Source organism: Pinus tabuliformis, chromosome X, assembly GCF_031772625.1.
Source record: "Pinus tabuliformis cultivar Carrire ecotype Pingquan chromosome X, CPIR1, whole genome shotgun sequence".
NCBI lineage: Eukaryota > Viridiplantae > Streptophyta > Pinopsida > Pinales > Pinaceae > Pinus > Pinus tabuliformis.
Genome location: NC_142308.1, coordinates 765092229 through 765119858, shown reverse-complemented (window position 1 = coordinate 765119858; position 27630 = coordinate 765092229). Strand labels below are relative to the sequence as shown.

General features: G+C 36.6%; 1 pseudogene; it reads left to right on the top strand.

Annotated features, from left to right (window-relative positions):
• The window catches only part of LOC149142099 (protein GAMETE EXPRESSED 1-like), a 60319-nt pseudogene extending 34634 nt beyond the window's left edge, over nt 1-25685 (top strand).
• Nucleotides 25686-27630: the final 1945 nt, after the last annotated feature.

Below are 27630 nucleotides of genomic sequence, written 5' to 3'. Positions count from 1 at the left end.
ATGGCTTCGTCACCAATATAGATCATACTGAACCATAAACTACATATACTCAACTATACATATTACAGACCATAGTCAATTATAAAATCAAGCATTTAGAAAAGAATATAACACATCATAAGTTGAGAAGATCATCATCCATATGACCACAGCAAACCATAAAAACGATAGAGTAAACAATAGAGATCATATAATGATCAACTGGTCTAGTTCTTCGTGTACCAGGGTTGGGTAGGAATTTGTTTTCCATAGAACAAATTGCAATTGCAAATCACCACGTTATACAATTCAAAGATGGCAAATGTCTTGTGAAAAATAAGAATAATGATATACTTTCAATACAAGATCTATAAAAAAACCCATGGAAAGTTTGTGTAAAACTCTGATTCTACAAATGAATCTTAGATATCTCATAAACTAAAGATATTTCATGAATGTATTCGAAATTTGGGTTATGACTTATGAGGTCTCAAAAGTTGAGTGGATTCTGTTGGTTTACTTGTTTTTACTTCAAACAACTTCTTCTGTGAAGCGTGTGTCTATGGTTAAAAAACATAAACAGAAACTTGACAAAATTCTAGCATATAGAACTAATATGAGTTTGGTTTATTCAACATTTTTATAGAAGCAACATAGATCCATCTTAAATACGGATCTAACATAAGCCCAGAGGAATCCAATTTCTTCACATTCAATTTTTTTATAAGTCGACATATAATGTTACACATCATACTGGGCTATAGAATGAACCTCTCCTCAATAAAAAACTAGCATATATCCATCTCTGCTCAATAAAAAGAACCAACATAAATCCATCTCGGCTCAATAAAAAGAATCAGCATAGATCCATCTTAAATAAGGATCTAACATGAGCTGAGAGGATCCATCTTAAATCAGGATCTAACATAAGCCGAGAGGAATCTAATTTCTTCACGTGCATTCTAGGGCTATAGAATAAACTTTTCATATCGAGCTGTAGAATGAAGTTTTCGGCCAAAACAATTAAAACATTTTTATAGAATTAAAAAAAAATTAAAAAGATGGCTAATTTCTTACTTGTTTGGTTTGAATTTATTTGATTTTCACATCATAATTTGTAACTTTTGTTGTTATGTAAAGATTAAAAAGATGGCTAGTTTCTTACATGTTTGGTTTGAATTGATTTGATTTTCGCATCATAATTTGTAACTTTTGTTGTTATGTTTAAGTAGGATTTAGTAAGAATATGATATAGAACATACATATTTAAAATCGATTACCAGTTGATTGAAAATTCTATGATAACAAAGACTCTCATACTATTGGAATGCAGCATTACTGTATGATTCACAAAATTCAACACAGTGGATTGAGAATTCTATTGATAAAACATACTCTTCAGGTTGAAATTTAACATAACTCTATCGCATACATAAATCAACATAAAGTTGATTGAGATTTCTATGATAAAACATATTCTTCCAGTTGAAATGCAACCTAGTTGTATCACATTCCCACCTAAATAGCGAGAAGATACTACCCTTAATGCAAGCCCCTATGATAGATGACATTTAGTAAGGCCCATGTGTGCTGCTTTTGAATTGAAGAAAACGCAAGGACCTAATAATTTACACTTTGCAGCTTATCATCAATCACAAACAAGCAAAAGCTGACCTTCACCTTCAGGGCCTCAGGAGTACAGAACCAAAAATGAAGCTCACTAGTGATCAGGAAAAGTTGCTTTCAACGACATGGAGATGTCTGACGAAGGCATATTGGTGACAAAAAGGATCCACATATATACAATATTAACCACATTTTCACATAAAGCATCACAGATCTGGTTTTCTTTGAAGATAGATTAAAGCGCTTTGCGAGATTTGTGGCAACACTTTTGCAGTGAGTTAATGATGAGTTTCTAGCAATAACCTTGCTATCATCTTCCATCAGATCCTTCGTAAGATTCGGCCAAACATCCAGAATTCGAACAGGTAACGATATCTGCAATCAGAGGCATTGAGAAGCTTTTAGTCCAGAGATAATGGAGTATAATTTAGGGATTTCAGTGTCAGACAGAAATTGCAGTTAGTTAATTGTATCTGCAATCAGAGACAGTGAGAAGCTTTTAACCCAGAGATAATGGAGTGGAATTTAGGGATTTTTCAATAGCAGACAGAAATAATAGTAGTGCTTAAGAACAATCATGATCTTTGGTTAAAGCAGACATTCTGAATTTTAGAAAAGGCCTAGTTTGTATCAGATAACGCAATGCAAATTAATGCAATAGGAATTAATAAAAAAGCCTATTCCTAATCTATACATTTTCGTGAAGCTCTTGCTGGGTTTTTAAGATTTTATTTATTTATTTTGAGTTGGAAAAGGTCAGGACTTGGCAGCACATTGTTTATTGTTATGGAGTCCCACACAAGAACACTTACTACTATGAATAATGAGAAACAATGTCTTTGCACAAAGTATCATCAAATCACACAGCTCCTGGGCACCCCTAACCACCTGACTGACTGATATCTACTCAAGTGGTAGAACACCATAAGTAATTACATGAGTAAAAAATATGCTTACAAGGTCTAAGATGAATGCTCATTAGTATCAGCAGTTATAACTACAAAAACAATAAGAGGAAGGCTAATAAAAGAATAATGCCTATGGTGATGAGGAATTACAGTGAGAATTTGGGTGGTTAATAAGTTTGAAGCTATGTTTGAGCCCTGAGACTGAGCCAAGACAAAATAATAATCAATTAGGTAAACAAAAATAAGAACCCCTACAAGGATCTGCAGGGACTTCTGGAAAAACAATAGAAGTATGCCTATCAAGATCTACAGGAACCCTTGTTAATGTTGAAAACATAAGAGGAATGCCCATCAGGATCAGCAGACTAGCCTGAGCAAGAACTATTGCAAAAAAAAAGAGGAATGAGTATATGAATAGAGCAGGGCTGCTACCACACTACTTACCACACTATAAGAAAAAAGGACATTGGTGAGGGGCGAAAAATGCCACCATAAGCTCATTGGTGACGGTCAAAAGAGTGTTCGTCACCAAAAACTAAACGTCACCAAAAGTGGTGTCGCCAAAAATATAGGTGTTTTGGTGACATTCAAAATCCATCACCAATAATGATTTATAATGATGGATAGCGACTGTCACTATTTCGTATGAGCAATGGTGACGGACCATAGCCTCAGTCACCAAAAACTGAACGTCACCAAAGGTGGCATCGCCAAAAGTATAGGTGTTTTGGTGACATTCAAAGTTTGTCACCACTAATGATTTATAATGACGAATAGTGACCGTCACCATTTCATATGAGCAATGGTGACAGACCATAGCCCCAGTCACCAAAAACTGAACGTCACCAAAGGTGGCGTTGCCTAAAGTATAGGTGTTATGGTGACATTCAAGGTCCGTCACGAATATTGATTATAATGATGGATAATGACCGTCACCATTTTATATGAACTACAACGATTTATTGTGATGGATATTTCATGGCTGTCACTATTAGTGCATATATATGGTGACGTTCATTAACCGTCACCAAACACTGCATTGTCAAAAGTATAGGTGTTGTGGTGACATTCAAGGTCCATCACGAATAATGACTATAATGACGGACAATGACCGTCACCATTTCATATCAACAACAACGATTTATGGTTATGGACCTTTCATGGTCATCACTATTGATGCGTATATATGGTGCCATTCATTGACCGTCACCATTTCATATTTTGGTGAGGGTCGAAAATTGTCACCATAAGCTCATCGGTGATGGGCAAAAGAGACATCATCACCAAAAACTAATCGTCATCATTCCATATGGATATTAGGGCACAATGGAATCGAACCACCAACCAAATGCTTGTAAAGCAGATGCTCTTCCATTGAGCTAGCACCCTTTAAATAATTAGACCTTGAAACTTCATAAATTGTAAATTCAACAAATTTCAATAAATTAAAGTCTCGAAAATATTTTACTAAACAAGCAAAGCAACATCGAAGTTGCAAGTCCCTACTTAATGGTTATGGAACTTATGAAATGTGGGTGGAGGAAAAAATAATTACATATAAGAAAATCAATATGTTAAGTTGAATACTCAATTAGAAGTGTAACTTTGAAGACATTTATAACCTATAAATGACCTATAACTAGCAAATGCACCAAATATTGCAAAAGAAATGTCATAAGTGGATAGCATATGGAAGAAGAGCATTGATGAAGACAGATGCAATATGTTATAGGTTGAGTGAAATAAAAATCTCAATGTTGTTGTTGTTGGATGTTTAGATATTTGAATGATATCTAAACTTCTGTGCAAATGTAACATGGATCTCCAAAAACCATGAACGGCATAGGATATATATATATCTATATATATATATATATATATATATATATATATATATATATATATATATATATATATATATATGTATATATATCTATATATGGATATATATATATATATGTATATATATATATGTATATATGTATATATGTATATATATATATGTATATATGTATATATATATATGTATATATGTATATATATATATATGTATATATATATATATATGTATATATATATATATATATATGTATATATATATATATATGTATATATATATATATATATATATATATATATATATATATATATATATATATATATATATATATATATATATATATATATATATATATATATTCCCCCTTCACATAAACTAACACGCAATTTAAAATTTCACAAGTCTGCACTCAAAACACAACAACAACCAACAAATAAAAAAATTGATGTGGACAGAAAGCAATAGCTTCACCTTCATTCTTAAGCTACTTCTGTTTATTTGAATTTGACTAGTGACATTCTTTATCTAACAAGGAATCAAAATCATCACTAGTATTAAATTCATCCAACACGGACTTTGGAGGTCCAACTGACATCTGCATTTTTGTCGCCATGCCTGAAAACAATGGAGATCCATGTCAATAGTAGAATAAGATGTGTGCCTGTTGCTCAAGAACACATTCCTTATTAACCATTGTTACCTGACAAAAACCAAAGAGAACACAATATCAATGTACACAAAATCCCCTACAGAAATATAATCATAACTTAGCTAAGATGTCTAAAATATGTATTTAATTAATAAACTTTGTATTTGGAAATTATGTTTCTTTAGATTTAAAAAACACTACATTGTAGAACACTTTTGTCTATTTATCTAGGCAATGATATAGTAGCATATGTCATGCGGTAGCAATCTACAACAACTAAAGTAAAAAGACATTTTCTCAAGAAAATAGATTTAGAAAAGAGCTTTGAAAACTATATGTTCGTCATCAAAGCTTTAATTAGTTTCACAACAAACTAGTTGGAGTTTGAAAATCAAAAATATTTCATAGGAAACGAATAGGACAATGGCCAAAGTCGTTATTCATACAAATAAATCTAGAGTCACTATTGCCATTGTAGATAACTGAAATTTGGGCAGTGGTCTAACAATTAGAGCTTATTTGCAGGGAAGACTCGTCAGTACCATCATTTTTTTCTAGGGTTTGTTGTGTCTCTAGATCTAGATCACATAGCTTTCTATTCTCAAGTTCTACCTTTCAAGTACTTATTTTTGGCTTACCCTTTAAAACACAATTCTACCACTCCATTTGATTTTGTTTTGTCAAGAGAGTTGGCAGGAACCTTCCCATCCTCTATTTTACATCAATCAATAACCATCCATCAGTGATATAAAGAATAAAAAATACACAGCAAAGGCCAAAGATGCGCTAGTTGTATACCTATGTTCTATGACTCATCTGACCTTACTGGTGCAAAGAGCTCACCCTGAAAAAATAACGTCTACGTGGAATTTACAAAATTTTTTTAAATCAATTAAAATACGAACATCATTTTAATCAATAAAATATCTGACTTAAAATAAAAGTGGCCTAGAATTGAATGTTATATCAACCATGTCAAGTAACTAAAATTGGGTGAGAAATACAAGCCATGCATATTGGATTAGTGAAATAATTGATCTGATGAAGCTCAAAATCAAACAGATGACTTACAACTAAGAAACACAAATAAATGACTTACAATTAAGACATGAGGTTTCCCTTTCAACCATGTCGTTAAATGACTCTTCTTTATGTCACAGAACATTAAACTTTTTCTGATACCAGGTGGAAGTGGTATTGTAACATTAACCACTGATAGAGTTTGTGTCCATGACTACTGTCACACGGAATTTGTCAAGGGTGCGGACACAGCTGACCTTCCTAGAAGTCTAAGACATTCTAATGACAAACAAGACAAAATGGAGTGATCTTTCTCTAAATACACCTTTTACGACATGAAAACTACAAGTGTTTAGGCTTACCTTATTCCAAAACGTTGTTGTTGAAGTCCGTTCTTGACGATCCGGATGAGCTCCTCCTTCAAGTCAATTCCTGCAACCACAAACAATCAAACAATTACCAAGCACTTGCATTTCATATAATAAAACATATATTCAACATGCAGACCAAGGAACACATGAAATAACTCATTAACACAAGCTATTGAGAAAAATAAACCAGTTTGTATTAATAACGAAACAAAGAAACTCTTACAACCTGGCCTTGGTGTTGTGCAAGTTCCTCCCAGGGTCCATCAAGGGTTTTCCTCTACTTTGACAAAGCTCACCCTCTCCCAAGTAGAATCAAGTGAAGACAATCTCTCCTCACAAAGGCTCTAATGGAAGACCTAAATCCTGCAGCATTTACCCAAAGAAAATGTATAGCTCCAACCTCCTCTCCCTCTGGCTCAATGTCTTTATTTATAGTGCTGTAAAGAGGTTATTCAGGTCCACTATCAATGGGATCATCCCCCTCTTTGGGTGGGATAGCTCCCTTATTGATGGGATAAGTTCCCCCTTAATAGAGATACATGAACCAACTGGAGGCGCATCCATTTCATCAAACCGACCTCTAGAATGTTCTAGAAGTAACCACAAGTAACTTTTTCAAGATAAAACTCGCGCATTTTGCCTTTTACAGAGGGACGCACCTGTCCCTTAACATACAGAGCGTCCATGGACGCAGATTTTGTGAACATGATCAGCGTCCCCGCAGGTAAGGCTAGAGAGAACCTGCGACCCCAGAAATAAACATAGTTTTTACAAGACTTTCTCTCTTCTTTGAGTTTGAGATGGATAACAGAGGCATGAGACTTGCCTAAGAGGGTAGCATGACTGTTGATTTGAGCCATACTAACTGTAAGTAGTCAAGGTGACATTTTTTAGTGTAACAGATTGCCCCCTAAAGTGCGAAGCCTGGAATAGAGTAGGGTTTTGTAATTCTAGGAAGGGTGAAGCGCTTTATCATTTCAAGGATTGTCTTGTGGATGGCCTGGTTGGAACCTGCAATTTTCAACACAAAATACATGGATAAGATTATATCATCATTGAGGTAGGCATTCCCATACTCAGATTCAAAACTTTAACTAATGGACTAACTATTCTAATACAGGAATGATCTTGCAGTACATCATTTTATAGACTTTTGTAGACACAGTATGGACGCAGCCATCTGTTTATGATTAGTCTACATAGATAATGAATACAAAACTCCTCGCAGCCTGGATGGTAGAAACTAGATCCAGGGTCTTCACTTCTACTTCCCGAATTGGTACGATTCTAGCCATGTGATTAAATGATTCGATGTCGAACATGTTAGAAACCACTTGATTACCAGTCGATGATGTAAACTGTTAACAAGCATGAGAGAGACCACCAGTAATGTCAATGGTTCTCAAAGTACCAAGCACAACCCGTGAAATGTGAATAGATGTTTTGATGTCGAACACTTCACGGAATCCTTTGATCGAAAGTCAATGATGTAAACTGACGTCAAAGGTGAGAAACCTGCCATTGATGCATGCAGACTTCAAGGTACTGTCGATTCCTAAGTCATCTTTCTAGATAATGTGTCGATGTCGATAGAAAGCGACCCGTTGCAGGCAAGCCCGCAACACGAAATCATTGTTCAAGTTGAAGAAATGTTGCTGTAAGGACTGACTCAGGGATGGTCAAATGGATGACAAGTATTTTGCAGATGAAAGTTTTGCTTGCAGACCTCTTGAACACATAACGACACAACAGATGGCTTGGTGACGAATAACTCAAAGTTAATCCCCGAAACCCGGTTAAAGACTTTCAAAGTGATTTGGTCAACTGTGAGGTAAAAGATTTCCCAACCCAGGTGAATGAAAAGTGTCGTGTTCAAGAGTGGTAATAAAGTTTCTTCTGAGACAAAAGGTGACAAACAGGTTCATTCTTCTCTCTTTTCCCCCACCATTTCTGGCAAGTACCTCTTTATTTTTAACAAGCTTGAGGAGGATAACATATGCTTGATTATAAGCTCATCCTTCGGACGAGTCCAACCTAGTTTAAATTCGAACCCTAGGAAGGAGTGGTTCGTTCCTGTTTGTAATTGAACAGGTCCTCTACTGTAAAAGTTTAACGAGCCCAGTATAGGAGAAACTCGGCGTTTTTCAATTTTAGAGAGTCTGAAAAAACTAAAGGAGACTCCACGTTGAACTTTTTCGTATATTTGTGTCCCTCAAGCCCGAAAAAGTATAAAATAATACCTGGGGGAACCGCTTGATCTTGCGACCAAGGAGTACTTTCATAATAGTGTCGTTGACCTGAAAAGTAAAAAGCGATCAAGGACACGTCGTTTTATTTCCTTATCGAGTTTGAAACAACAAAAACCCGGCAATCTTTTCCTGATTTTGCGGTCAGAAAAGAGCTAAAAGGGGACCGTCTTTTAATTCCGTTTTAACGAGTGTAAAAGAAACGCTCGGCGATCTTTTCATGTTTTAGGAGTCAGAAAAGGGCTTAAAAGATGGCTCTGAGGTTTCACTTTTTCGTAAGTTTTAACGAGTTCGAAAAAGGGATAAAAATGTACTCATGTGGCCGACTTTCAATTTAATTTACGAGCAGGAAAAGACGGAAAGAACTCGGCATTTTCATTTGTTTTACGAGAATGAAAGATAGCAAAATAATCTCGAGATTTTCATGAGTTTAACGAGTCTTGAAAATAACTGAAATTGACTCGAAATAGGTTTCATTTTTACAAAAGCTTGAAACAGAGAAAAACTATGCTTCAAAGTAGTTTCATTTTTACACAAGCTTGAAACAGAGATAAAACTGTGCTTGATGCTCCCTAAGCATAACTGTTAGAGCGCATGCCCCCCTAGCTTCATTTCATTCAACCAAGTACAAGCTGGATGGAATGAAGGTTCATGAACGAGATCATTTGAAAGACTCGACCGAAAACTACGTAAAAAACTGAAATAACTAACCTAAATATACAACTTAACATTTATGAGATCTAGTCAATCTCTCGACTCAAGTAGAGGAGGATTTGTTTCATTTTTTAACGAGCTTGACACAGGAAAAGAACTATGCTCGGATTCGGTTTCATGTTTACACAAGCTTGAAACGAAAAACTATGCTTGTTATAAGTTCACATGCCCCCAGCATAATGACGCAAATCAAGGTGCATTTGTCAAGGGTGCGGACACAGCTGACCTTCCTAGAAGTCTAAGACATTCTAATGACAAACAAGACAAAATGGAGTGATCTTTCTCTAAATACACCTTTTACGACATGAAAACTACAAGTGTTTAGGCTTACCTTATTCCAAAACGCTGTTGTTGAAGTCCGTTCTTGACGATCCGGATGAGCTCCTCCTTCAAGTCAATTCCTGCAACCACAAACAATCAAACAATTACCAAGCACTTGCATTTCATATAATAAAACATATATTCAACATGCAGACCAAGGAACACATGAAATAACTCATTAACACAAGCTATTGAGAAAAATAAACCAGTTTGTATTAATAACGAAACAAAGAAACTCTTACAACCTGGCCTTGGTGTTGTGCAAGTTCCTCCCAGGGTCCATCAAGGGTTTTCCTCTACTTTGACAAAGCTCACCCTCTCCCAAGTAGAATCAAGTGAAGACAATCTCTCCTCACAAAGGCTCTAATGGAAGACCTAAATCCTGCAGCATTTACCCAAAGAAAATGTATAGCTCCAACCTCCTCTCCCTCTGGCTCAATGTCTTTATTTATAGTGCTGTAAAGAGGTTATTCAGGTCCACTATCAATGGGATCATCCCCCTCTTTGGGTGGGATAGCTCCCTTATTGATGGGATAAGTTCCCCCTTAATAGAGATACATGAACCAACTGGAGGCGCATCCATTTCATCAAACCGACCTCTAGAATGTTCTAGAAGTAACCACAAGTAACTTTTTCAAGATAAAACTCGCGCATTTTGCCTTTTACAGAGGGACGCACCTGTCCCTTAACATACAGAGCGTCCATGGACGCAGATTTTGTGAACATGATCAGCGTCCCCGCAGGTAAGGCTAGAGAGAACCTGCGACCCCAGAGATAAACATAGTTTTTACAAGACTTTCTCTCTTCTTTGAGTTTGAGATGGATAACAGAGGCATGAGACTTGCCTAAGAGGGTAGCATGACTGTTGATTTGAGCCATACTAACTGTAAGTAGTCAAGGTGACATTTTTTAGTGTAACAGATTGCCCCCTAAAGTGCGAAGCCTGGAATAGAGTAGGGTTTTGTAATTCTAGGAAGGGTGAAGCGCTTTATCATTTCAAGGATTGTCTTGTGGATGGCCTGGTTGGAACCTGCAATTTTCAACACAAAATACATGGATAAGATTATATCATCATTGAGGTAGGCATTCCCATACTCAGATTCAAAACTTTAACTAATGGACTAACTATTCTGATACAGGAATGATCTTGCAGTACATCATTTTATAGACTTTTGTAGACACAGTATGGACGCAGCCATCTGTTTATGATTAGTCTACATAGATAATGAATACAAAACTCCTCGCAGCCTGGATGGTAGAAACTAGATCCAGGGTCTTCACTTCTACTTCCCGAATTGGTACGATTCTAGCCATGTGATTAAATGATTCGATGTCGAACATGTTAGAAACCACTTGATTACCAGTCGATGATGTAAACTGTTAACAAGCATGAGAGAGACCACCAGTAATGTCAATGGTTCTCAAAGTACCAAGCACAACCCGTGAAATGTGAATAGATGTTTTGATGTCGAACACTTCACGGAATCCTTTGATCGAAAGTCAATGATGTAAACTGACGTCAAAGGCGAGAAACCTGCCATTGATGCATGCAGACTTCAAGGTACTGTCGATTCCTAAGTCATCTTTCTAGATAATGTGTCGATGTCGATAGAAAGCGACCCGTTGCAGGCAAGCCCGCAACACGAAATCATTGTTCAAGTTGAAGAAATGTTGCTGTAAGGACTGACTCAGGGATGGTCAAATGGATGACAAGTATTTTGCAGATGAAAGTTTTGCTTGCAGACCTCTTGAACACATAACGACACAACAGATGGCTTGGTGACGAATAACTCAAAGTTAATCCCCGAAACCCGGTTAAAGACTTTCAAAGTGATTTGGTCAACTGTGAGGTAAAAGATTTCCCAACCCAGGTGAATGAAAAGTGTCGTGTTCAAGAGTGGTAATAAAGTTTCTTCTGAGACAAAAGGTGACAAACAGGTTCATTCTTCTCTCTTTTCCCCCACCATTTCTGGCAAGTACCTCTTTATTTTTAACAAGCTTGAGGAGGATAACATATGCTTGATTATAAGCTCATCCTTCGGACGAGTCCAACCTAGTTTAAATTCGAACCCTAGGAAGGAGTGGTTCGTTCCTGTTTGTAATTGAACAGGTCCTCTACTGTAAAAGTTTAACGAGCCCAGTATAGGAGAAACTCGGCGTTTTTCAATTTTAGAGAGTCTGAAAAAACTAAAGGAGACTCCACGTTGAACTTTTTCGTATATTTGTGTCCCTCAAGCTCGAAAAAGTATAAAATAATACCTGGGGGAACCGCTTGATCTTGCGACCAAGGAGTACTTTCATAATAGTGTCGTTGACCTGAAAAGTAAAAAGCGATCAAGGACACGTCGTTTTATTTCCTTATCGAGTTTGAAACAACAAAAACCTGGCAATCTTTTCCTGATTTTGCGGTCAGAAAAGAGCTAAAAGGGGACCGTCTTTTAATTCCGTTTTAACGAGTGTAAAAGAAACGCTCGGCGATCTTTTCATGTTTTAGGAGTCAGAAAAGGGCTTAAAAGATGACTCTGAGGTTTCACTTTTTCGTAAGTTTTAACGAGTTCGAAAAAGGGATAAAAATGTACTCATGTGGCCGACTTTCAATTTAATTTACGAGCAGGAAAAGACGGAAAGAACTCGGCATTTTCATTTGTTTTACGAGAATGAAAGATAGCAAAATAATCTCGAGATTTTCATGAGTTTAACGAGTCTTGAAAATAACTGAAATTGACTCGAAATAGGTTTCATTTTTACAAAAGCTTGAAACAGAGAAAAACTATGCTTCAAAGTAGTTTCATTTTTACACAAGCTTGAAACAGAGATAAAACTGTGCTTGATGCTCCCTAAGCATAACTGTTAGAGCGCATGCCCCCCTAGCTTCATTTCATTCAACCAAGTACAAGCTGGATGGAATGAAGGTTCATGAACGAGATCATTTGAAAGACTCGACCGAAAACTACGTAAAAAACTGAAATAACTAACCTAAATATACAACTTAACATTTATGAGATCTAGTCAATCTCTCGACTCAAGTAGAGGAGGATTTGTTTCATTTTTTAACGAGCTTGACACAGGAAAAGAACTATGCTCGGATTCGGTTTCATGTTTACACAAGCTTGAAACGAAAAACTATGCTTGTTATAAGTTCACATGCCCCCAGCATAATGACGCAAATCAAGGTGCATGCCCCCCAAGCTTCATTGCATTCAATGAGGTGGATGGAATGAAGCTTTACTTTCAAGATCTTGGAAAGACTTGTGGGAGTTGTTTCATTTTTTAGTGAGCTTGACACAAGACGAGGAACTATGCTCATAACTACTTTCTACAATCTACCTAACAAAAAACTATACTCTAAAAAACCTTGATTCATTGTTTAACGAGCTTGACACAAGACAAGGAACTGTGCTCTAAAAAACCTTGTTTCATTTTTTAATGAGCTTGACACAAGACAAGGAACTATGCTCTAAAATCCTTGTTTCATTTTTTAACGAGCTTGACACAAGACAAAGAATTATGCTCATGACTACTCTCTACAATCTACCTACTTAACCTACCCTTGTTTCATTTTTTAACGAGCTTGACACAAGATTCGCATGCCCCCAGCATAATGATGCGAAATGAGGTACATGCCCCCCAGGCTTCATTGCATTCAACCGGCTGGATGAAATGAAGGTTTACTTTCAATATTTAACTTGAAAAGGGAGTTGTTTCATTTTTAAGGAGGTTGACACAAGAAAAGAACTATCCTCAAACCTGATTCATTTTTTAACGAGGTCGACACAGTAAAAGGAACTTTCCTCGTACCATCCAGTTTCATTTTTTAACGAGGTTGAGAGAGGAACAAACTATCCTCATACACACTGATTCATTTTTTAACGAGGTTGACACAGTAAAAGGAACTATCCTCACAATCCTACTTTCTAACTATCTATATGACCTAAAAACTAGCTGATTCATTTTTTAATGAGGTTGACTCAGTAAAAGAACTGTCCTCATGACAGCCTGTTTCATTTTTTAACGAGGTTGATACAAGAAAAAACTATCCTCGTACACACTGATTCATTTTTTAACGAGGTTGACACAGTAAAAGGAACTTTCCTCACACTCCTTGTTTCATTTTTTAACGAGGTTGATACAAGAAAAAACTATCCTCGCAATACCTTGTTTCATTTTTTAACGAGGTTGGCACAGGAAAAGGAACTATCCTCGCACCATCCAGTTTCATTTTTTAACGAGGTTGAGAGAGGAACAAACTATCCTCGTAACTCCTTGTTTCATTTTTTAATGAGCTTGACACAAGACAAGGAACTATGCTCATGACTTCCAGTTTCATTTTTTAACGAGGTTGAGACTAGAAGAAACTATCCTCACACTCCTTGTCATGGCTTCCAACTGGAAGAAAGACATGTCAATGGACACACCTTGATCATGGCTTCCAAGAGGTCTTCATCAGAAGGAAGAATACTTCTTTGGAAGGAACACATGTCAAGGGACTCAAAAGGGATAAGAACATCGTGTTCAAGAAATCCCATAGAGTTTTCCATGTCAATTACCGGATCTAAATCAACAGTGAGAGGCTCACTTACATTGGTAACTGAAAACATGGGATCAGTTGCCACATAATTAACCCGTGGCGGGGTAGATACCACTTTAGAATCAGGAACATTTAGGGGTGTCATATTATTGGTAGTTGAGACAAGACTAGGGAACGAAAGCTGGTCTACAGTCACAATACTGCCATTGTGAGGGAAAGACATCACGCGAAAGAGTGTCGATACGACAACTTTCAGTGCATAAACATAGTCTCGCCCAAGGAGTAAATTGAAATCCAAGGGACCTCGAACTACCATAAGATCAATACAGACAGTTTTACCTTCCAAGGTAATAGAAAACTTAGGAAGAATCCCTAAAGGTTCACTGATGGTTCTGTTAAAAGCTTTCAGATTCTGCGTAATAGGCGCAAGCTGAGGGGAACCCAAAGCTTTCCAAACAGTTGAGGATAAAATACTGACAAAAGCACCTTCATCTACCTGAGTACGATGTATGTCCCTACCACCAGCCTTGACAATGATTTGGAAAGGGATGGAGGAAGGAAGACGAGGTTCTGTCAGTCTATTCCAATCAAAGGAAAAGACCTCAGTGCTTGGAGGGGGTTCTGTAGAAACAGGTGAAGTGCCCCCTGGCATAGAAGAATCTGATGTAACAAGAAGAACCTGAGCGGTATGAAGTTCACTCTCCAAAGGGAAAGTGTGATCGACCGAATGTGAAATTGAATCGACCACTTGATCAACTAACGGATCATCAACCTGAGTGACATGAGTTTCACTCTCCAATAGGAGAGTGTGATCGACTGTACTTGAATTTAGATCAATCACTCCGTCAGTTGACGGCAGGTTGGGAGAAAGTTTACGGTAACCAGTTGGAAATTCTTGCTGTGGAACAGTAAGTTTTTCCAACAATGTTGAGGCTTCATCCATGTGAGGGCAAATGTGAGTTTGATGACGCCCTTTGCATAACTTACAAGGAAACTTAACTTTACCCTTTTTCCCAGGAACCTGACTATCACTGGTTGATGGATCAACAGAAAGTTGATGACGTTTTTCTGACCATACTTCCAAGACCTTTGGAATACTAGGACAATTAACAAGGAAGTGGTCACCCTTACAAAGCCTGCAAGGGTATTTTGGTTTACGGTGCATGTCGGAATTTTGCTCAACACAACTAACACTTACAGCCATGGTTGGTTGGTTGACTTCTTTCTTATCTTGCTTCTTCTTCTTCTTCTTCTTCTTCCCTTTCTTCTTCTTCTTAACCTCCTGGTTACTAGCATCAAGGCTTTTACCAGGCGAAGAGGAAGAAATGGAGGAAGAAAAATTAGGCGAAGAAGGTAAAGGATCAACAGAAGGTTGATGTTGAGATGGTGAACTCTGTTGAGGTGAAGCATCCGGTTGAGGTGGAACAATTGGAGTACTTTGGGCCAACGAAGTTGAAAATAACCATATTGGTAATCCTATTGTAAATCCAGGTAATGACAAAGTAGCCATATAAGGAGGACCAACATTTCCAAAGTAAGGAAAAGTACTAGGATTCTCATTAGGAGGGGTTCCTAGGTTGATAAATTCCGGAACATTTGCCATTATATTCAACTTCAGTGAATTTTATTAACAATTTAAAACTAAAATTAACAATTCACAATTCACACTTAACAACTAAAATTCACAATTCACACCTATGGTCTCTAAAAGTAAAAACAAACAAATTAACACGCGCTATCAAATCTAGGAGTCAAACCACACACAAACAGTAAGCTCTCCGGACCGAAAACACTAGTTGGTGATGAAGCCCAACCTCGCAGAATTCAGTACAGAAATGGCGGGTGGAACAGTTACCCCGGCAACCTGCTTAATGAATAGACCGGCACAAGTTCCTCCACTTTAACCGTCTCGAAGTGAAGTGAACCCCCAGAAAATCCAAGTGAGTATAACCGACGTCTGCTCCAGGTACAGTGGGACCTTCCCTCCACCGTCACCTCGGTAGAACCCTAAAGATTATGGTCACTAAGGTCACCAACAGTAACAAATACACCTGGGGGAACAGTCTAAACTCCGACAGCACGCAAGGGCAGAGTAGCAAGCTCAATCCCCTTACCGGCTCCTTGACAACAATCCAAGGTTTACCGATAAGTGACCCCTGGCTCCTCGACAATGGTTAATCCGAGGTTTACCGTTTGTAATACGTACTGTTTGTGAAAAGACTGAGAGAAACCTCCAAGTAATGACCAAAGGAAATCAAATTAAGAATTTCTCAAAAAAGAGACTCAAAACACCCAATTGATGAAAGCTAAAAGCAGGAATGCTAATGAAACAAGTTCAGGTGAAAATTTTTGACAGGGTACTAAAGGATCTGGGCAGAAAACACTAAGAAAAAACAAAATCTAAAAGCAATTAAAGCAAAAATGGAGTTTTCCTAAATTTTTACAGGAAGATGCAGGCAACCCGTTAGAACAGGCGCGGGCCCGCTCTGTGCAAACGGCAACAGCGCGTCCAAAGACGCACTGTGCAGTACTCAGAGGGTGCGTCCTTCTGGAAAAGTTAAGAAAAACCAAATATAACTAAATCTAAAGCTAAGCCACCCAAATACTAATTCTCACAGTCAAAAACCAGAAAATAAAAATGATTTTCTCAGAGCAAAGTTCACACAAAGGAAAAGACTTTCTCATTAATGGATTCCCCAGCGGAGTCGCCAATTTGTCACACGGAATTTGTCAAGGGTGCGGACACAGCTGACCTTCCTAGAAGTCTAAGACATTCTAATGACAAACAAGACAAAATGGAGTGATCTTTCTCTAAATACACCTTTTACGACATGAAAACTACAAGTTTTTAGGCTTACCTTATTCCAAAACGTTGTTGTTGAAGTCCGTTCTTGACGATCCGGATGAGCTCCTCCTTCAAGTCAATTCCTGCAACCACAAACAATCAAACAATTACCAAGCACTTGCATTTCATATAATAAAACATATATTCAACATGCAGACCAAGGAACACATGAAATAACTCATTAACACAAGCTATTGAGAAAAATAAACCAGTTTGTATTAATAACGAAACAAAGAAACTCTTACAACCTGGCCTTGGTGTTGTGCAAGTTCCTCCCAGGGTCCATCAAGGGTTTTCCTCTACTTTGACAAAGCTCACCCTCTCCCAAGTAGAATCAAGTGAAGACAATCTCTCCTCACAAAGGCTCTAATGGAAGACCTAAATCCTGCAGCATTTACCCAAAGAAAATGTATAGCTCCAACCTCCTCTCCCTCTGGCTCAATGTCTTTATTTATAGTGCTGTAAAGAGGTTATTCAGGTCCACTATCAATGGGATCATCCCCCTCTTTGGGTGGGATAGCTCCCTTATTGATGGGATAAGTTCCCCCTTAATAGAGATACATGAACCAACTGGAGGCGCATCCATTTCATCAAACCGACCTCTAGAATGTTCTAGAAGTAACCACAAGTAACTTTTTCAAGATAAAACTCGCGCATTTTGCCTTTTACAGAGGGACGCACCTGTCCCTTAACATACAGAGCGTCCATGGACACAGATTTTGTGAACATGATCAGCGTCCCCGCAGGTAAGGCTAGAGAGAACCTGCGACCCCAGAGATAAACATAGTTTTTACAAGACTTTCTCTCTTCTTTGAGTTTGAGATGGATAACAGAGGCATGAGACTTGCCTAAGAGGGTAGCATGACTATTGATTTGAGCCATACTAACTGTAAGTAGTCAAGGTGACATTTTTTAGTGTAACAACTACTTCTCAAGATCCACTCCATTACCATCATTTGGGGCTAGATAAGATTCGTGCAAAAACCATCAACATGAAAATGAAATCTACATCCTTGTAAAAAAATGGGAGGAAAAAAAATCCACAAATTGAAACAGACTGTAGGATAACTCATTCCTGCAGCATGATTATCTTGTCATGAACAATAAAAAAAGAAATCAGGAGAAATGTAATTTTTTCCACATTTTGACAATCATTTCCTTTTGCATATTCTATGAGCAATTGATGAAAAAAGTCGACTAAAACTTGTCAACATCAAGATTATAGTAAAACATAAAAGAACTGCTCCAACACATATATAATCCTAAACATAAGTATCTATGCATATAAGTATTTATTGAGATCATTGTATTTTGTGAAAATATGGAAGTCAAATCTTTGAATTAACACAATTTATGGTACCACTGCCTTATGAAGTCCATTCATTCGAGTATTTACAAAGTCCATTCAAAAATTTCTTCAAGGTTCAAAGTTCAAACAATTAACATGTAGCCTAAAAAAGCTCAGATTTGAAAAAGAGATAACCCAAAAATGTAGAGTATATATCTCACATTTATATATCCTAATTTCTAGACATTGAAATGACACTTTTTAGCATACTATTGTGAATTCAGCCTAAAATGCTATAAAAAAAAGTATTGATGGTTATTTTTGTTAAAAATGGAAACTAGGGCCAATTTACACTTTGAATAGCTCCTTTGGGGCTAGATAATTGTGGCATTGAATTCCTCTTTTTTAGAGGACCAAAATCGATCTAAATATCTTCAAATTTGGATAAGTAGAAGTGGAATTTCAAATTTATGTTTCTCTCATGTAAATTATTTAGGTCGGCCTCAACTATATGTCAGCTTAAGAAGATCAAAAGTCACATCCCCTCAAATCCACTAAATTGTATATATAGAGGAGCATTCCATCTCATTTGGGACACATCAATCAAAAGAAAAAGATATCTTTGTGGCAGCGAATATTAAGGAGGATAAATTCAACTACAGGTCAAGGGGACCCATCAAACAACCACATAAGAAAGTACACTTATACATAACATAAGTTGCATTTAGATTAAGGTGCATGAAACACTTTCAAGCTAAACAAAATTCAACGGGAAATCTCACAGGTGACATACTACAATTTGACAATTAGCAGTCGACATTGTTTCTCCAAGTCCATAACTGAATGATTAATCATTCAGAATTGGTTAAGGTGCAAAACTTACAAATTCACTTTAAGGACACTTCTTCCATTTAAAGAGTCATAAAAGCTAAATTTGAATTTAAGATGTCACTAGCTAGAAAAAGTATTAAGTGCTCAATAATCCAACAATTGTAACGCTTTCAATACCTTTTAAATATTCATAACAGTGACAATCGTGAATCATTGGGATAATGCATTCCATTAAATTATAATATGAGTTGCGCACATTATCTTTTGGATGTATATAGAGCTTTACAAGCTGAGTCAGTTTATTAGCGACAAACCAGTTTCATCAACATTCAAAAAATGAAAATGAAGATAGAAATGAATGAAAGGAGATATCTACCTTGCAGGATAGTTTAGAAACCAAAGCGCAAAATTATAGAATTTGGACATAGTGTTATCCACACTTTTGGGACTTTAGCTTCCCAAATAATTCACTTTCTTGACATCGACACCCTTTACAATGAGGGAAAATTTAATAACTATCAAAGGTTTAGAGTTAGAAAGATTATGTGAAAGTTCCTGTAGATGGAGATCTTGCTCCCTTATTTCAATCACTGGGTAAAACTGCAAGTCACACATCAAAAAAGATCGATGTTACTGATGTGAGTATTTATTCCTTTAGGTATCATGAAGTCTGTGGGTGCTACACACATGCATATGTGTGTGTGGGTGTAATTAAGCCTATAGGTTGCATGTAAGCCTTTCAATGCTCTTTACGCCAAAAGTATTCTTACAATGGTCAATGGCTCGTAGGTAAAAGCATTGGATAACAAAAATCAATGTTGGATAAAGCGAATAAAAATACCAACTGCAGAACAGAAGATGACAGCCCCCAAAAGTTTTCTACCAAATCTGCATTTTCTAGTAGACCTCAAGATATACAGTAGTTGCAACTATTTGCATGTCATAGTTAGGACAGAAAGAAACAAGGATAAATTACAAGTTTCCATCACTGATTGCATCAAAATGTTGATAAGATTATCAATGCATAGTGATAATGGTTGTAAGGTGACAAGAAACAATGCATATCTAATTCACAAGTTGTACTTATGTATGCTTCAATACTGAACTCATAGGCTTGTAATTGAACTTTTAAAACCATCAAATTAATTCATGCACTATCACGAAATATCATCAATGATATATTTCCTTATAAAATATTATGCCTCATACCTTGAATTCGACCTAGAGTTTAATGCACATTCCAATCATAAGAAGTACTAATCCCAGATAAAATGGGCAACTGAGTTATAGACTAAGCTTTTCCACCTAGCCATAGATTGGGCAGCACTATGGTCTTTCTTGCTGCCCAATCACCACCGAGCCAGGTTCCAGGGCATAAGGAGGTTGCTTAAGAACAAAAACAATCGAGAATCCAGAAAAAGATCTCCACCCCAAGCTATCAAGGGGAAATGTTGAAGATGCAGTTGAACTCATCGAAAAAATGCTTGATTGGGATTTTGTGTCTTGGAATGCTATCATTTCAGCGTTTTCCCAGCAAGGCCACAACAAGGAGACTCTGGAACTTTACTTTTAGATGAAGCTTGCAAGTTTAAGGCCAGACCAATTTACATTGACAAGTGGTCTAAATCCATGTGCCAACTTGATGTGTCCCCAGTGTGGTGCGCAAGTTCAAGCTAAGGTAATCAAAGTGGGATTCGAATCAAATGCCTTTCCAGAGCTTGCTCTTATTGAAATGTATGTTAAGTGTGATAGAAAGGAGGATGCAATCCAAGTCTTCGATCACATCTGCGTGCCTAATGTTTTCACATGGAATGCTTTGGTTGTCAGATATGCCCGATGCATTAGGTTAGAGCATGCAAGGTAATTGTTTGATATGATTCCTGAGAGGGATGTGGTCTCTTGGAGTAAATTGATTGGGATCTACACCCAACATGGGTATAGTGAGGAATCCCTCCAATAGTTTCGTGAAATGCATAGGTCTCGCATGAGGCTGAATTATATGACCTTCAATAGTGCCCTAAATGCTTGTTACATTACACTCCATTGAGCAAGGAAGACATCTACATGGCTTGATAATCATAAGTGAACTTGAATTGGATGTATTTTTCGAGAGTTCCCTTGCAGACATGTATACTAAATGTGTTGGAGTATAGATGATGCACACCTTCTATTTGATAAAATGGTTATGTGAGATGCCATTTCATGGACATCAACCATTACGAATTTGGCACCTTAGAGAGTGCACACCAATTATTTAATATAATGCCTACAAGGAATGCAGTTTCTTGGAATGAAATGATGGCAACATATGCCCAAGTTGGCTATGGTGAGAAAACCCTACATATTTTTAGACAAACATTTTTGGAAAGAATGAAAACAGATTGGGTCACCTTTGTTAGTGTTTTAAGTTCATGTGCCCATTTAGCGACTTTGAAGTAGGGCAGGCAAGTCAATGTACACACTATCAGAAGTGAACTCAAGTCAAAATAGGAAGCCACCTGACTTGAAGACTACCATGCACATCGAAATGGTGGGCCATGCAATTTGGCGAAAGCTAGTTGCTGCAGGGTTTGAACCTGCAACCTGCCAACGACAACACCCGCATATGAGTTTGCAACGAAAGTGGTATTCCTAGTGAGAGATTAGAGTTTGCAAGGGAAGTGTTTGTTAAAATTCCACTAAGAATATGCGTTGAGGAAGTACAAATGTTCTCACTCTGAAGTTTTCTCCCCAAGTTTAACAAAGGGTGGATCAGCTGCACAAGTAGCACCAAATGCCTCTATATTCAGACATTCAATTTTATTTCAAGTTGCTCTAAGCTCAAACATAGCTTTGTTCTTATTAAATATCCGCTTAAGACGTCATACAATTGTCGCGTCTTATAAATTTACAATTTGGCACATTGGAGTCTCCAGGAATGTTTATGAAGATCCAAAACCATTGTAGCCTCTTCCATATTTTTCAAAGAAAACTTTCACCAAGTTGGTAATATTTCTATTTCAACAAAAATGAAGACCCCCTCTTTGGGTCTATAATGTATTTTGTTATTGGAATGGTTCATGGCTATTGTCAAAGCGTTGCAATATTTGTCAGAGTGGTAAAAATCTGTGCAAAATAAATGTTTTATTACACTAATTGCATAGATATGGACTTGAATTCCATCCACGTTAGTGTAACTACTTCCTGGTTCTGGTGCAAAAAAACATATTATTAGAGTGGCACTTGAATTCTGGAACTCGTATCAAAGTGGTGGTTCCCTGATATTTTATATTGTGAATGGGTGACTGAAATATAGGACTCTTGACCCGCATGCAAAAATATTTCATTTCAAGGATTTGGTGATATAACCAATGTGTATATTTTAGACTAGGATGTATACGCAGTAGTTGTCGGGATTCGACAATGAAGCACTAGTCATGTCTTCATGACCCAAATGTAAGAAGTTTGAACCCACATGTCCAAAATGTCATTTTTGGTATTTGGATAGATATGTAGTATGTATATGTAGTAGGCTGAGTAAATATATATATCATATACTCGGTGGTTGTGGACATACAATGAAGTACTAATCAAGCACACTATGCAAGATAGGCTACTACAGTGTCTAAGCAATTATTGAACCTCTTGTCTTGTCGAGAACCAAGAAAAAAAGGTATGAACAAAGAAATTGAATGCATATATATTTTGAGCCATGATTGTCCTACTTTTGAGTTGATTTGATACAGACCATTGTAGAATTTGCAATCGAATGGAGTAGTGACGCTGAAAGGGGAAGTTTAGAGTAGGTAATGAGCATAGGATGAACGTTGCCATCATATCAAAGGAAAAATCTTCCCATCGCAGGCTTCAAAACCAGGTGGATATACAAAACATACATGGGTATTTGCTTTGTTATTCTGGGAATTATATATTGTCTTAGCATGCCTTAAAATGATGTGGTAACTTTCAAGACAAATAAGTATTAGCCTTTTCTATCTTCTTATTCTGGCCTTTTTGGGTTCATGGCTGCCTCTGGTCTTCCCGATTAGAGTGTTTTCTAACATAGCACAGGGCACAAGGAAATGCAATGAAAGTTGTGGGAATGCCTCAATTCCATATCCTTTCTATATCAATTCAAGGCATTGTCAGCTGGATGGATTCAAATTGCAATTCTATAAAAATAATGTGAGGATTTAAGTGAACAACCTTTACTATAAGTTTCTCATCAGATGGGATCATCATCAATCCTCTCTAATCTTCCTATCCTAAAAACCTCAAGGGCTTCAGTATCAAAGGCGTGAAGAATTATGCAATTTCTGTCAACAACTTTCTCCAATTATCTGACTGCAAGAACACTCCAGTTTGTCTGTTGAAGTGCAATATTCCTTATATGCAGAGGTGCAATGAGTAGTGCATGTTTGATAGGACATTTTTCTATCCCTTTCTGAACGAGACAATATGGCACCATGGAGATGATGACTTTGCTCACTTCTCCTAGTTGCAGTGCTAGAGCTTCATTAGTTGGATACTCACACCCATATTGACCCGTTTGGATGCAAAGTGTGGGCTAAGTGGGAATTGGGTGTTATGGGCACTTTTTGATGATGTTCACTATGACCCCAATGTGGTCTATCAACATGCAGTAGATGTAAATGACAATGTGAGATGTGCTTCTAAAGATGGCTATCAAGGAGATGAGTTCTGTCAAGGCACTGGATATGTAAGAGTATGCAAAAAGCATGGTGAGAAGTCATACGATAAGGACTGTCGAAGAGATCACAATGCAACAAAGAGAATTGTCCTTGCGACTGGGCTTGTGGCTTCGTCAACACTTGTGGCAGCAAGTCTTATTGCACTTGCTTTACATAGACAACATAGATAATCTAATTTTTGAATTAGATAGTCTAGGGAGGAAGCCAACTTGCAAACCTTCTACCTATGCACTCTGAAGAATTCAAACTTGATCTATTCTCTTATAAGATGTTGGAGAAGGCCACTAAAATCTTTGCTACTACAAAAAAAAAGTGTGGACATAGTGCTTGTGGGACTATATATGCTGGGAGGCTTACTGATGGTCACCTTGTTGCTATAAAAGGGATCCATTTTGGGAGTTCTCATGGAGTAGATCAACTATTAGATGAAATTAATATCTTCTCAATAGTGAAACAAAATAAAACTTAATACAAATTCTTGGTTTTGTTTATTAACTGAATTTGTCTCTACTTGAATTGAGGGTTTATATATACTAATGTTGATGAAGCGATGATATAATTGCCTACATTGTTTACCTTGTTGTTAAAGTATGTTAGAATTCTAGAACCAAGTCAGTAAGAAGCAGAGTTCATCTCTGTTCTACCTATGATTATCATATCAAGTTGAGTACTCCCTACTTACTGTTGTTATTTTGCTAGTATCAGATTTTGCAAATCAATGTTCTAGAGATTAGATTATTGCATACAGGGTACAAGAGCTATGTGCCATCATTTGCAGAGCAATGCATTCAAGCAAGATACATAAAGGGTTGTGAATGAGTTGAAGTCATCCACTCATCGGGTAGTGAACAAATTGGATAAAAGAGAGCAGTAGTCAGATTCTCAGTTGGAGCACTCTAATGAAAACCATAATTCCCTAGACTCTATTTATTCTCAAACATAACTACTGGATCAAATTCAAAGGTTGTACAAGATAAAATGACAAATGTTATAGATAAGTGCAATTCCATTTTTTTGAGCAATCTCATCAGATAATTGGCATTTAATTTAAGTTTCAAGAATAGTAGTTTGATATGCAGAAGACTGTGGATACTAGTATGGTTGATCTTCAAAAGTTCTATGTAAGATTAGGACAAGATATAGTGTACCTTCAAAAATTAACTTCACAGATATAAAAGCAAATCACTGAAGTGGCTAGCACTGTATCATCTCAATTAGACAATATACAAAATAAAATAGATGACATTGGCAATGCAGTGACTTTGTCATTGGGTCAACATAAACTATTACTGGATGACCAAAGTCTTGCTTTGCAAGGCCTTGACACCCATACACATACTCAAGCTGAAGCATTTGAATAAAGCAAGTATAAGTACAACAACTTGTTGATAATGCTTTCCAGCACTAGCTTTAGTTCACTACTTACCAAGAGGAGCTTTAGCCAACTCATAATTGCCTAGCACAGAGCTCCTCTATGGTTTTGTCAACTCAGGAAGAATTTGAGTCAAAGAAAGCCACTATGGTCATGGCTCAGAACAAGTTATCTTCATTGCAAAATGTCATTATTCTTGAATCTCGGGCTATTAATACCATCTTCTTCTACTTGATTATGATGTGTGTGCTCTATATGTTGATAAAAACAAAAGAAAACCAATAAGGTCAGATGTGTTCTGTACTCTGTACTTTGCATATCATTTGCCATTGAGTTCATCATAACCCATTTTAAAGGCAATGTCTTTCACAACAACGTTGGATTGCCTCAGAGACATTTTATGTAAGAACAACATTTTCATATACTCTTGCTCTCTTGGGAGTTCAATATTTTTGACTCGTATACTGTCAGCAACAGTGGAATCCAAAAGACATCACATAAACTTTTTTAATGTGCTAAATATTGAAAGGCACTCTTACTAAATATTTTTCACTTCAATGTTGCCAAGTTAATATACATGTATATTAGGAATATAACACCCCATGGGATCACCATCGCTGATACATTAACACTCATGAAATTGGCCGATAAACTTTTCTTGGGAGTTCAATATTTTTGGCTCGTATCCAAATAATGGAACCCAAAGGACAGCACATCAATTTCTTTGATTACTGGAACCACAAAACAACACAATAATTTTGAATAATTAACAATATATGACAGGTTTGAGATTCCTGTAGGGTGTAATATATGGTTGTAGGTTTCCTGGAGAATTTACCAGTGTTCATCCTGAAGATGAATCTAGTTGAGGATTCAAAACATTAACCATTCTAGAAGATGAACACTGGTAAATTCTCTAGAAAAACCTACAACCTAACAATGAATGCTTTGCTAATTCATCAAGAGGCATGATATAAACAAAAGGTACAACATGACAAACTCAACACATACAGAAGAATGGCATCACATGATTGACAGGTTGCAGATTGATTAGCCAACCCACTGTATGTGAAGCATCTCAAAGGCACAAAATCGAATTGCATAAAACATACTATTTCAAGTTCTATATATTTCACAATGGCATTTCCTCTGTGTGAATCCTATGGCATATATAGTCAACCCTATAGGAAGACTTGATGCCTAATTTTCCCCACACAAGAATTCTTGCAAAATCTATTAAAATTTTCAAAATGATACACTGACTAGAATAGGGGCTAGGTTTTGCTATAATGTGCCCATAACAGATCAAGGCACTAGTCTTCTTTCCTTCTTAATAAAAAAAATCCAAAATTATTCTCTCTTTTACCCCATTTTGTTTCATTCTGCAATCTAGAATTTACCAGAAAATTTTACTCGATATCAGAGTCTATTTGAACCATAAAAATCCCAAAAAATATATCATAAACTTGGCTCTACTTTCCTCAAGCAAATCATGTGAAATTGACCTAAAAATCCTAGGACATTTTGCTTGTAGGCGCCCTTGATGTGTGCTTTGTTGAAAGATCTTAATAGGGCAAAGATGGTAAAAGCTATAGACCATGAGGGTTACTCATCCACTAAGTGAATAAATATTCACTTATAAAAGTTCCCTACTTCTCAATAATCATATAAATAGACTTTACATTCTCAATGCCAATGAAAAGCTAATAAACAGTGTGCAGATTTGGCTTCCATAAATGCTTGTTATCTCTTTTTAGTGACATGTTATATAATTATTTATGTTTGCCTGGAATTTTTGCATAATTGATTATAAGTGTCATACTATGGTTTGTTAATATTCTGAACAAATTTTCAAGTAAAATGATTAAATTGGTTTAGATGTACACTCCAACATGCACATGCAAAAAATATAACTAATTAGGTCACACATAAAGCTAATGGCATTTATGGAGTCTTGCAAAACTAAAAATCAACGTGTATCCTAGGGTTTAGCAAAGAAAATTACCTTCAAGATGTTGAGAAGAGCATCCAGGTCCACCAAGCTTTGTCGTAAATCTCTATAGAGGAATCCCAAAAACTGTAAAACAAAGGTACAAATTATAAATTTCATTGATCACAATCCAACAAAATTCAAATAAATTACATGAAACACCATTTAAAGAATTTGTATCCCAAACAAAATGGGTAACTACAAAGAATTATTTTCATAAAATGTAATAAAGCATCTAACTTACTGAAGTTTTTTGATTTCAGATTGTCACTTTTCTTCTCATAAAATGTAATAAAGCATCTAACTCACTGAAGTTTTGATTTCAGATTTTCACTTTTCTTCTCATAAAATGTAATAAAGCATCTAACTTACCGAAGTTTTGATTTCAGATTGTCACTTTTCTTCAAGTTT